This window comes from Callorhinus ursinus, unplaced genomic scaffold (assembly GCF_003265705.2).
Source record: "Callorhinus ursinus isolate GAN/ISIS: 27379988/994484 unplaced genomic scaffold, GSC_fseal_2.0 scaffold4, whole genome shotgun sequence".
Classification (NCBI taxonomy): domain Eukaryota; kingdom Metazoa; phylum Chordata; class Mammalia; order Carnivora; family Otariidae; genus Callorhinus; species Callorhinus ursinus.
In genome coordinates, this window is record NW_027397066.1 from 148647224 (window position 1) to 148659181 (window position 11958).

General features: G+C 34.4%; 1 protein-coding gene across 1 annotated transcript in view; it reads right to left on the reverse strand.

Annotated features, from left to right (window-relative positions):
- FBXO8 (F-box protein 8) overlaps positions 1-11871 on the reverse strand; it is a 46509-nt gene extending 34638 nt beyond the window's left edge. The window contains exon 1 of the mRNA XM_025874480.2: positions 11619-11871. The gene's annotated coding sequence lies outside the window, so the exon portion shown is untranslated. The remainder of the gene's footprint in view (positions 1-11618) is intronic.
- Between the last annotated feature and the right edge of the window lie 87 nt (positions 11872-11958).

An 11958-nucleotide genomic window follows, 5' to 3' on the forward strand; every position in this document is an offset into this window, starting at 1 on the left:
AAAAATCAAGGGATTACTGGGTCACTGCTTCCATCTTTATACAATAATGAAAAAGATTAGCCCTTTTACAATCTTTATGGAAATTAAATAAAATAATATGGGACAACAGACCATAAGCTATCCCTCAACACACAAGCATCAAGTGCCTAGAATGATTAGGCATATACTCTAACCCCTTTCCCTTACCCAGGTTGAATGAAGAAGGGTTTCCTCTAAAGAAATTGAACCCTAGAGAAAAGACTCCCTGACTCTCCTTCTCTTCTAACATTTATAAGTGGCCCAGCGTAATTGCTATCAAACCAACCATCCCAGAGCAAGAGCCACCAGCTCTATACAGGTGCATATACCTACAAATCAACATGTTATTGTCTCAAAGATCCAATGTTTAATCATTTAAAGTGTGGCTGAAGCATTTGCACAATGATTGCTTGGCTTATTTTTTGCTGATTTCATCCAGTGACTCTTTGGCAAAAGTTAACAAGTTAATTTTAATATTAATCTAATAAACAAAATCATAAACTCTACATATTACATATTTTTGAGAGTTTGCTTAGAGAAGGAACCAACTGAAGCTTTGTAACATATAAATATGGCAAAAAGATACATCCTTCTCCCAACTTTAATCTTTCCAGTCCACTTGGGACCCCTTCAAGGGCTACCAAGAAAATACTAAGACAGTATTTCTTAAATGCAGACTACAAATGTCCAGTGAGCTGAAGAAAATCAAAACAAAACAAAACAAAAGCAATTAGATAATGTCAAAAGGGATGTTAGGAGCCATTGTGAAAAAGCTCCTATTGGTCAAACCTAGGACAATTTGAGCATCAAAATAAAAATAAGGACAGTAATAGATTATAATCCATCAAAAAAAAAGCGTCCATGAGTTTACCCTTATGATCAATAAACACATAAAGGAGAAAAGAAAGGTCTCCTTTACAGTAAAATGTCAACTAATAAATGTAAAAGGAATAATGGGTTAGAAGAATCATTTTATAATCGTTGTGGGAATAATAATTCTGGCAAAAATTATCAGTGGATGCTGGATCTGGAATCTGATAAAGAATGGAATATTTATAGCATCTCCAAGTATCTTCTCACATACTACTCACTGATTACCAAAATTATGAAGATAGTTTTTAACCAAATGATCAAAATTAACATTTATGAGTAAGAGACAAATGGACTACACGTGCCTCTGGCCATGATACTCTGAGAAGGGCACATCATCAATTATGCAGTATTCCAGCCAAACATGTATATGTAAACTGAATCTAAACATGAGGCATAATCAGAGGAATGAACCCAAATGGAGTCTGTAAAATGACAATTTATCTTCAAAAATGCTGTGAAGTCAAAGAAAAGCTGAGGAAAGGTTCAAGGACATTTTTGGGATAATTGAAAAACCAGACCTATGGGATGAAGGTTGGATAAAATATTGTATCAATGTTAAATTTCCTGAATTTGATAACTATACAGTGGCTGTATCGCAGTATATTCTTGTTCTTAGGAAACACACTGAAGTGTTAAGGCATAATAAATGCAACCTAGTCTCAAATGGTTCAGAAGAATAGTAATATCTATCTCTCTATAGAGAGAGTGATAAAGCAATGTTGGAAAAATTTTCAAATTGATGAATATGGGTAAAGAGTATATACTAGCTATTTTCATTATTCTTACAACTTTTCTGTAAACAGAAATCTGGTGTGGAATCCAGGCTTGTGAATTTGAAAAAATTCTTTGTTAGATGTGCGCACAGTTTAAAAATTACTGCTCGAGGGTTTAGTGTAATACGCACTGAAAACCATCACTAAGGAAATAAATGCCCAGCATTATGGCTTAAGAGAAGTAGGAGATGCCTATCAAAAAAATATCAAAATAGCAAGAATTATTTTTGCCATTTTTGATCAAAATTTTTAAAGGATGGAGGAAATTTTTTTAAAGAAAGTTGGAAAAAAATACCCCTTTTAACTCTTTCTGTGTTCATATTTAAGGCTTGGAATTCCTGGCTGTGTTCCCTCTTGTACATAATATTATGTATATAATATCTAATAAAAGATATTAATAATAGTTTTTGTACTATAAACCACCATTTAATACTTTCTCTGTGCTAAGCACTCTGTTAAAGCTTTATATGTGATCTCATTTTAATCCTCACAACAACCCTAATAGGTAGAAATTATTATTCTAATTTTATACTTTAGGAGACTGTGATCCAGAGAGGTTAAGCAACTTTGCCTGAGATCTCCTAGCTGGCAAATGTAAAATTTAGGATTCAAACTTAGGTCTGAGTCCAAAGACTTTATTCCTAACCACCAAATCTTATGCCCAGAACTGTTAGAGCCCACAGATGGCAAAGGCAATCTACCATCTGTTTCTTCTTCACTGGCTCTCATCTCTTCTTTCTGTCCCTGCTTATTACCTCCATTGTTGTCCCCAGCTGCAGCTTCTCTTCTCATAGGCTTTGATGTGAAAAAAGATCTGGCTCAAACTCCAACACAGAATCTGATTCACATATAGTCTGTGGTCTTCATTTTCCTCATCAGTAAAATAATGGATAGTTCTTTCTTTAAAGATTGATTTATTTGTGTGTGGGGGGGGCAGAGGGAGAAAGAGAATCTCAAGCAGGCTCCATGCCCAGCACAGAGCCCCACAAGGAGTGGATCTCACGACCCATGAGATCATGACCTGAGCCAAAACCAAGAGTTGGATGCTTAACCGACTGAGCCATCCAGGTGTCCCAATAATGGATAATTCTTATCCCATGGGACTTAAAGGGTTTACCATTTAGAGAACCTAGCCCACAGCAGGTAATTTATAATAACAGGTAGTTTTGTATTCATCTCTCAACCCTCTTTAAATGATAATCTTATGTTGCTTTTTCCATTTCAGAGTACACCCAATTATTCTGGATTTAATTACCTAAGTCGTTATAGTCTTGCTTCTAAATTTCATTAATTTAAGATCTGTGAAATTTGGGGAGAGGCCATTTACCTTTGCTACTAGAAAAAATTAGTAAATATATAAAGTAAGAAGCAGCCGCTAACTTGGCCTAGATTTACATACTGTATAATATATAAAAAAAAGTTTGGCAAGTAAGGTCAAGTACTTAGTCATCAGTCAGTGATAACAGAGATACCTTTTTGTCTTAAGTCCTAGTACTTAAGTACTACCATCATCTTTATCACAACTGTTTCCAGAAATGAAAACTTCAAGACTTCGTGGGAAGATTCAACATGTCAAAGCTCCTTTTGGCAGTATCACAAAATAAATCTGTCCATAAGAGGAAATTTCTACTATAGATCTTTACAACAACAGTAATTTAAATTTTAAAGTGCTTTTTGAATAGCACTTTTTTAGATCTTTAGAATGTTAATTTTTTAGATCTTTAGAATGTTAATTTTTTAGATCTTTAAAATCAATGTTACAATTGTTGAGATTCATATTTTAAGCATATTAATTATAGAATACTAATATTTACTCAAACATGTTCATTAAGACAATCCTTTTGGAACTCACCTATCATATTGTGCTTTTAAGGTTTTAATTTATTATACAAATTTTTAAAATGTATATACACACAGACTTTGTTTTATTGTGTTTTGCTTTACTATACCTCATAGATAGTGAGTTTAACAAACTGAAGGTTTGAGGCAAACTTGCATCAAGCAAGTGTATCATGCCATTTTCCCAACAGTATTTGTCACTTTGTCTGTGTCACAATTTGGTAATTCTCCTAATACAAACTTTTTCATTATTGTATTTGTGATGGTGGTCTGTGATCAGTGATCATGACTCACCAAAAGCTCAGGTGATGGTTAGCATCTTTTAGTAATAAAGTATTTTCTAATTAAGGTATGTACACTTTTTAGATATAATACTGTTGCACACTTATAGAGTATAGAGTAATCAACTTTTATATGCATTGGGAAACCAAAAAATTCATTTGATTTGCTTTACTGTGATATTCAGTTTATTGTGACGGTCTGGAACCAAACCCTCAATATCTCCTAGGTACGCCTGTATAGAGGCAGTCCTTGCTTTGCACAGTATTGTGTTAACTATTAATAGTGACCATGAGACCATGCAAGGCAAGGCCACATCTCTAATATGCTCATTTCAGTTAACATAGTAACATGCAAAGTAAAAACTGACTGTAAGTACTAAGACGAGGAATTGATTCCACACAATAGGCTACATGGATAAATCCATACCAAACAGTGCCTTAGATCTATAAAGTGCTCAGTAAATGTTTGTTGAGTGAACAAATGGATGAATGATGAACAATGATAAAAAAACAGATTTAGATGATCCTCGACCTAAACTTCACATATCTTTTAAAAATTAAATGAAATTGCATCATGGACTTAAATGTAAAGCATAAAATTGTAAAACCTTTTCTAATTTTTTCTAAAATTCATAGAAGGAAATTTTAAGGATCTAGGACTGGGTAAAGAGTTCTCTTACTTGACATCAAAAGCATGATCCATAAAAGTAAAAACTGACAAGGTGTACCTCTATAATCAAAATCTTTCTCTTTGAAAGACCATGTGAAGATGAAAACACAAACTATGTACAGACTGATAGAAATATCTGAAAGCCTCATATCTGACAAAGGACTAGTATCTAAATTACATAAACAACTCTCAAAAATCAAGTAAAGAAATCAAAATTTTCAATTAAAAAGGGGGCAAAAGACATGAACAGATATTTCACCAGAGAGGATATAATAAATGGCACATAAGCATGTGGTAACATGTTCACCATCATTATCCAGGAGGGAAGTGGGTATAATCATAAAAAGGTAGCATGAGGGATCCCTGTGGTGCCTAAGCTGTTCAGTATCTTGAGTGTGATGCCAGATATGTGAAACTGTGCAGAATTTCATATACCCATTTACACATGGGAGTAAAAATAAAACTGGGGGAATATGAATAAAAAAGATGAACTGTATTAATGTCAATGTCTGAGTTGTGATAGTATATTGCAGTTTTGCAAAATGTTACCATCCATGGAAACTAGGTAGAGAACAAGAGATCTCTCTCTGTATTTCTTGAAACTGCATGGGCATCCACAATAACTTCAAAAAAGGGGGAACAAAATTGTACACTTAAAATGGGTGAATTTTATGGTATGGGAATCATACCTGAATAAACTGCCTTAAAAAAAGAATCAGGGGTACCTGGGTGGCTCAGTTGGTTGAGCACTGACTCTTGATTTCAGCTCAGGTCATGATCTCAGGGTCCTGAGAGCCAGGTAGGGCTCTGCGGCTCAGCAGGGAGTCTACTTAAGGTTCTCTCTCCCTTTCCTTCCACCCCTCCCCTTGCTCATGCTCTCTCTCTCTAAAATAAACAAATCTTTAAAAATTTTTTAAAAATTAAAAAAATAAAAACCTAGGAATCCTCTCTGACTTCATGGAATTTACCACATAGGTCAAAAGAAGACATGATCAAGGAATACAAATCCTTAAGGATACAAATCCTATGTTTTAACTATTTACATAGGCTGTATCAATAATTGGGTAAAGGTATAAATGCTAAAGGACTGGCATTTGTGTGCCTCCTCCTTGATCTCATAAAAATGTAAATGCAAAATACATTAAAGAGAAAATTCGTATAATTATCTCATTAAAAATCAAAGTACATTAATGTAAATTTGGATTGCTTCAAATAATCATTTCTAACACATAGAAATGATTTTATTTATTAAAAATATTTTAAAAATTAGAGTTTGTTTAAATCTCCTAAAGTCTGATATACCCTGGTTTCTATTAAAATAACAGCAACATTAATAATTTTTATTGTGCATCGGTGTAATAATTACTTGGAAGAGCCTATTTCTAAAAATAGGTATTCAGGCCTCTTTGACTTTTAAAATTTATTTCTAGTTTTATTATGCTGAGATTAGGGAATGTAGGCTATATGATGTCTGCTTGAGAAAAATATGTAAGTTTTCTTGACACTGCTACTCTGGAGGGTGAATTTAAAGTTACAGCTCCAATTATGCCATATGCTGTGTGACCTTAGATATTTCAAGCAAGGTTTGTGGGCTTCTGATTCCTATAAAATAGGGGGAAATTACTCCTGTCTATTTTACAGGATTGCTATAAGTCTTAACTGAGATAACATATCTAAAAGCATCTTTTAATTAGTAAAGCAGAAGGTCCTGACTCAACTTTTTTTTCTAATGTCCAAATCTAAGAAACAGCAATACTTTTCTGACATGATTTTGGAGGTAGTTTTCTCATTTTTAAAAAGTGAAATATAATTTTATACAAAATTAATCTGGTATAACATAGCACAATGATACTTCCACCTAAAGTCAGTGTAAATTAATCACCAACAACTACACTAGTCACCAATTTATTAAAGTTTATACAAACCATAATACCTTTCTTTTTTTTTTTAAAGATTTTATTTATTTATTTGACAGAGAGAGACACAGTGAGAGAAGGAACACAAGCAGGGGGAGTGGGAGATGGAGAAGCAGGCTTCCCACCAAGCAGGGAGCCCGATGCGGGGCTCCATCCCAGGACCCTGGGATCATGACCTGAGCCAAAGGCAGATGCTTAACAGCTGAGCCACCCAGGTGCCCCAGAACCATTACACTTTTCTAACCAGGCTATGTTTCTAACATAGATAGTTCTTTTGGCTGTATTTGTAATGTCTTGTTCTCTTTTCAAGAGTAGAGTAGTTCCACAAAAACATGAGATAGGATTTATTAATAGCTGTTGGTATATCTAGTATAAAGCTTATCTGTAAAATGTGAAGCAACTTTAATCAAAATGTCTCTAGGTAACAAATTAAACATCAAATAAAATCCTATTCTATAAGAAAAAGGTAACTGCACTAGTGCTTTTAGTAATTCCATGGCACCAAGCAAAAAGCACATGCTGTGGAGATGACTCTACGTAATAAAGAATGGTTTACATACCACTTAAGTAGAAAATACACTTGGAAGATGGGAAGAATAGAAATGAGTCTGTGGGATCAAAAAAGCATTCTTGTTTAAATACTTTCATTTGAAGCAAACCAATTCCATAAGTCTCTTGAGCAAACACTGTTAAATCACTGGTATGGGAGGATTGGCAAATAATTATCTAATTAAAATAACTCATTATAAAAAGTTAGTTTTCTTCAGTAATTCCTAAACATCTTAAGAGTGGAATTTAGAAATAAGAAATTTCTTACCTCAGATAAAGATCTATAATGTGTGCCAAAAGTGTTATGTCTAAAATGCTAATTTTATTAAGACTTAAAGATGAGAAAATTCACTTACTTTTATATTCTTAGAGATTTTCAATATTTTTCGATTAGAAAGTAACAAATAGATTGATTATTTTTGGTTCTAAAAATCTTCAAATGATGTGATATTACTCAATGACATAAGAACATGAGAAATCCTGTGAGAAAATATTTTCCCCAATACAATTAGAATCAAATGGGCAGTCCAGCACTTATTTCTCTACTTCCAAAAGAACAGACCACCAAAGTAGTTTAGAACACACTAGGTGGAGAAATTTAAAAAAAGAAAAAAGAGGGGAGGAAAGAAAAAAACATGATAACCAATCACACCCCTAAAACTGAATGGCAACAATTGTAGAGAAAGAAGGAAGGGTAAGCCCACAAGGAGGTCTTTCTAAGGAGAAAAGGGAAATAGCTAAGTACTAAGAGGTCATAAGGTACATTAAACACATAAAAAAAAACCCACTCATTAAATTTAAAGATCTGGTCCTGCAAGAGCAGTTTGTGTTACTAAAAAGCATACCATTTGTACGTTGTTGTTTTTTTTTTAATTCAAAAAGATTTACAATATTACTTTCTGAAGCTTTTTTCCAGGTCTTTAATTTGATTCTAGAATGAGTGTTACCAAATGGAATTTAAACAAATGCAAAAATTAAAATGTGTCATTTAAATGTAATCAAATAAGCTGAGAATTTTAGTCTTATTTATTTTGGGGGGGCTCGTTTTGCAAGAAATGCCCCCACTGTTTTAATCTTTAAATAAAATATATTTATCATACTTCTCACCTGCTTTAACCTTTAAAGTAAAAACAATTATACTTCTCACCAGCATTATTGTTACTTACACTGGTTCTTACTTAACTGCACTATTTACTCAAACCCTTTGTAATCAACAACTGCCACAGCAGCATATCTCAACCCACCTCCTTGGGGCACACCACACTCCATGCTCACTAAAGAAAATGGCCATTCCTATGAGTTGAAGAATTAAAAAACAAAGCAAAACAAAAACTGTAATTCTCACTGAATAGCTTTTAGACAAATAAAACAAGATATTAAAATATTGAGGGAGGCCTGAATATAAGGAAAGTCAGAAATGAGATGAGAAAATATCTAGTAATGAAAAGAGACAGACACAAAACCTAGATTTGATTCAGGTTCCTTCTCTTTATTAACCGTATTGGAAAAGTGACTTAAATTTCTATGTCTCAGTTTCCTCACCTGTAAAACAAGGGTTTTGAACCTAACGATCAATCCCTAAGTTCTCTTTTAACTGTAAAGTTCTTTGATTCTATAAAAATTAAATGAGAAAAAAAAAATCCTAAAAATAAATAAAATGAAGAGGTGATGGAGGGGTGTATGTGTGTGTATAAGCATCTGTTCTTTCTGTCTCTTTTTCCCTATGTTCATGACTAAACCTGATGCCTAAACTTGAAACCACAGATATCTTTTATCATCTCTATGTCACTAAAGTTTGTCCCAAATACAATGTAAACTTATCCAAGTCAGGATGTTTTAGTTTTATTATAGAATATATACCAATAAATTTGTCAGAAAAACAAAATGAGAAAAAAAGAAACAGGGAATACAAATTCCTAGAAGTAGATATATTTCATTAAAGTTGTTTTAAAATAGTAAAATAATTCAATGAGAAAGCAATGAGTTAGATGTATGTTTCATAGACTTCAGTATTAATGATTCTGATGCAATTAATCACAGGCCAGAAAAAGGATTAACCTCAGTTTCCAAATTTGAATTGAAATTTGGAAAAAATAGTTGTATATAGCACTTGGATAAGTAGTAAACTAAAATCATAAGTTTGAATGACTAACTTCAATGCACTGTGATCAATAAGATAATCTCTTGGTAAATCAATGGTTTTATATTATGAAAAGAGGAAAATGTCTTTTAATCTACACAAAAGCACAGTAAACACAAAAACTCCCTATTAAACTGATCACATATAATAAATTATAATGCATGTTTTAGCTTATTTAGCAGTTATTATCATAAGGTATTGTGGATGGAAGTGTTTCAACTGTGTTATTTTCTCAAGCAACTGTTTGAAATTTTGCAAATATATAAGGGCCCAAAATCACATTCATTAATTGGCTGTAACCTATAAATGAAATATGTAAACCTGACAGGGAATCTCAATTTAAAAGCCAAACCTATAATTTGAGAATTGACACATTTAGGCTGGTGTTAAGCACTTAACATATAAAAGATAAACCTGAGTAATACTTTACTAACAGGTAAGGCTTTACAACATCTTTCAGACCTGGAAGAAGCATATGCAGTTTTACTATAGATCACAGCCAAAATAGTGTCACAACAAGCCCTGAAAGCCTGTACCTTTAGTTTGTAAGGTTATGTGATTCCCTGACAAAAGCTATGCTGATGATGGACAGCCAGGTAATACTGATTTAAGGTGGTACCTGCCACCTAATAATAATGCTGAAAACAGACATGAAAAACATGTCTATTCTAAGATATACCTCTCCCATCCTTATTTGCTCTCACACCAACATAAAGACTGCCACTGACTTGCATTCTTTCTATACTAGAAAAGCATTACCTCTAGCTTTTCTAACCTCTTTCCTCCTTAAGAGCTATCTTTGCTCATGTTAATTTTGGTACAGTGTCAACCATATAAAATGGCAATGGGTAAGGAATACACAATCTCCAGTTGTGATATGCTTTGCTCATGTAGACCCTAAAAATACAAACATTCCTCTCATGCACATAATCCCTCATGAGGCATAATTTCCAAGGAAAATAGTAAACCCCTCTTCAGATAATTAGTAGGGGGGGAAAAAGACAAAAAACAAAAACTTTTTTCCAAGAGAGATAATGTTTGTACAAACTTATTTCTTTACAAGTTGGCATTGCTTCTTGTCTGACTACATTTCTCTTGGATGCATTTTTGATCAGTTATTCCTATCTAGTAACTCTTAAAAGTTAGCAGCCAAGCTGGGTTAGGCAGTCTAGAGGATAGCCCCCAAAGACTTCTGGTTGGATTTACTACTCACCTCTAATACCATGGCAGTAGTGGTGAGACACTACTTCTGAGATTAGGTTATGAGAGACTATGGACAGTCTTGGGTACTTTCTATTGCTCACCCTATGGGAAAGCAGCTACCACACTGTGTGAAAAGCCCATGTGTAGAGAACCTAGGCCTACCAACCACTGTGTGAGTGTACTTGGAAGCAGATCCTCCTACCCCTCAGTGAAGCCTTCAGATGAGATCACAGCCCCCAACTGTAGCTTGACTACAAACTCATGAAAGACCTTGGGTCAGAGGCTCTTTGCTAAGCTGTAACCAAATTTCTGACCTACAGAAACTGTGAGATAATAAACATTTGTTGGTTTAGCTGCTAAATTTTGGAGTAATTTGTTACCCAACAATTGATAACTAACACAGTACCTCAGACAAATTATCAAATTAACTGGCTAAAAATGGGAAGTCTCCTACTCAACTGGAAAAACAGAATAAAATTTTTCCTTCATTCTCAGATCTGCTCAATTTTGTAAGCCATTTTCTTAGGGAGTAAAAACCCTCCTATCTCATAAATATGGTTACCATACTCCAAATATTAAAAGGAGAAGGAAAGCAGAAATGAAAAACATAAATTAGCTTCACTTTGCAGTAATAAAGATCATCATATACTGATTTGGAGAGAAATATCTAGGATCCTTGAAAATAAAAATTCAATTTGTTAAAACAAGTAGACTCAGTTATTAAATTACTAACTATATCCAGAACCTAAAAATAAAAACAAAAAACTTCAATGAGGATTGTTATTTATGTAACTTCATCTAATAATATTTAACTGGAATACCCGACATAGAAGAGAGTAGACACCAGTTACAAAGAAACAAACGAGACAAATTAAGAATTTGCCAAATTTCTAACACAAGTTTGATGGCTGAAGCACCTGGCAAAGCCATCATGTCCTTAAGTAAAAGTGTTTGCATTCATATTACTGAAAAGTAAGTAAAGAAGCGAAAACTGCCTATGCATCAGGAAAACACTCTACTTGAAAAGCAACACTTGGGCTAGAAAAGAGTAATCTTTGCCATTTCTCGTCTTTATTTCATAATGAGGCTGAGACACCACCTGGGGTCCCAAGTTAACCTACATACTCCGTGGCCTAGAAACACAAGGAACACACCTACTCCCGCCTCCTGATACAGATTCCACATTTTAACAAGCCATTACAGCTGTCACTCAAAATGCTCTGCACTGCCATTGGCCCCAAAGTCTTGCTGGTTGGCAAGTTTCTGCCAACTGGCAAACACCGGTTGTCTTTATTTTCGAGAAGAAAAGTAAGCGTATGCAGAGAAAAGAGGCAAGAGCTCTGAAATCTCTTGTACCTGAGCGACCTGCGATCCCCACCGCCGCCGCGACGAATCGGCCTCTGGGCGGGGGCTTTTAGTCAAAAAGAAAATGGCTCAGCCAGGAACTGGTGCCCAGGCCATGGAGAAGCCGGTTCAAACTTTTACTTGTTCACGCCGGTGGAGGTATCAGCAGTGAGAATACCAGAAGCAGCACAGGATCCCTCTGAACTGAGCGCACGTCAAGCTGCAGCAGCCAGAGCTGCCGACTGTCCGACTTTTGACGTTTCCTATTGTTGCCGGAAGTGACGTTAGGGTTCTGAGCCTTAGAGAAGAAGCATTTTTATTTCCGGTGTTTACGATTCGTTATAGATTCCCT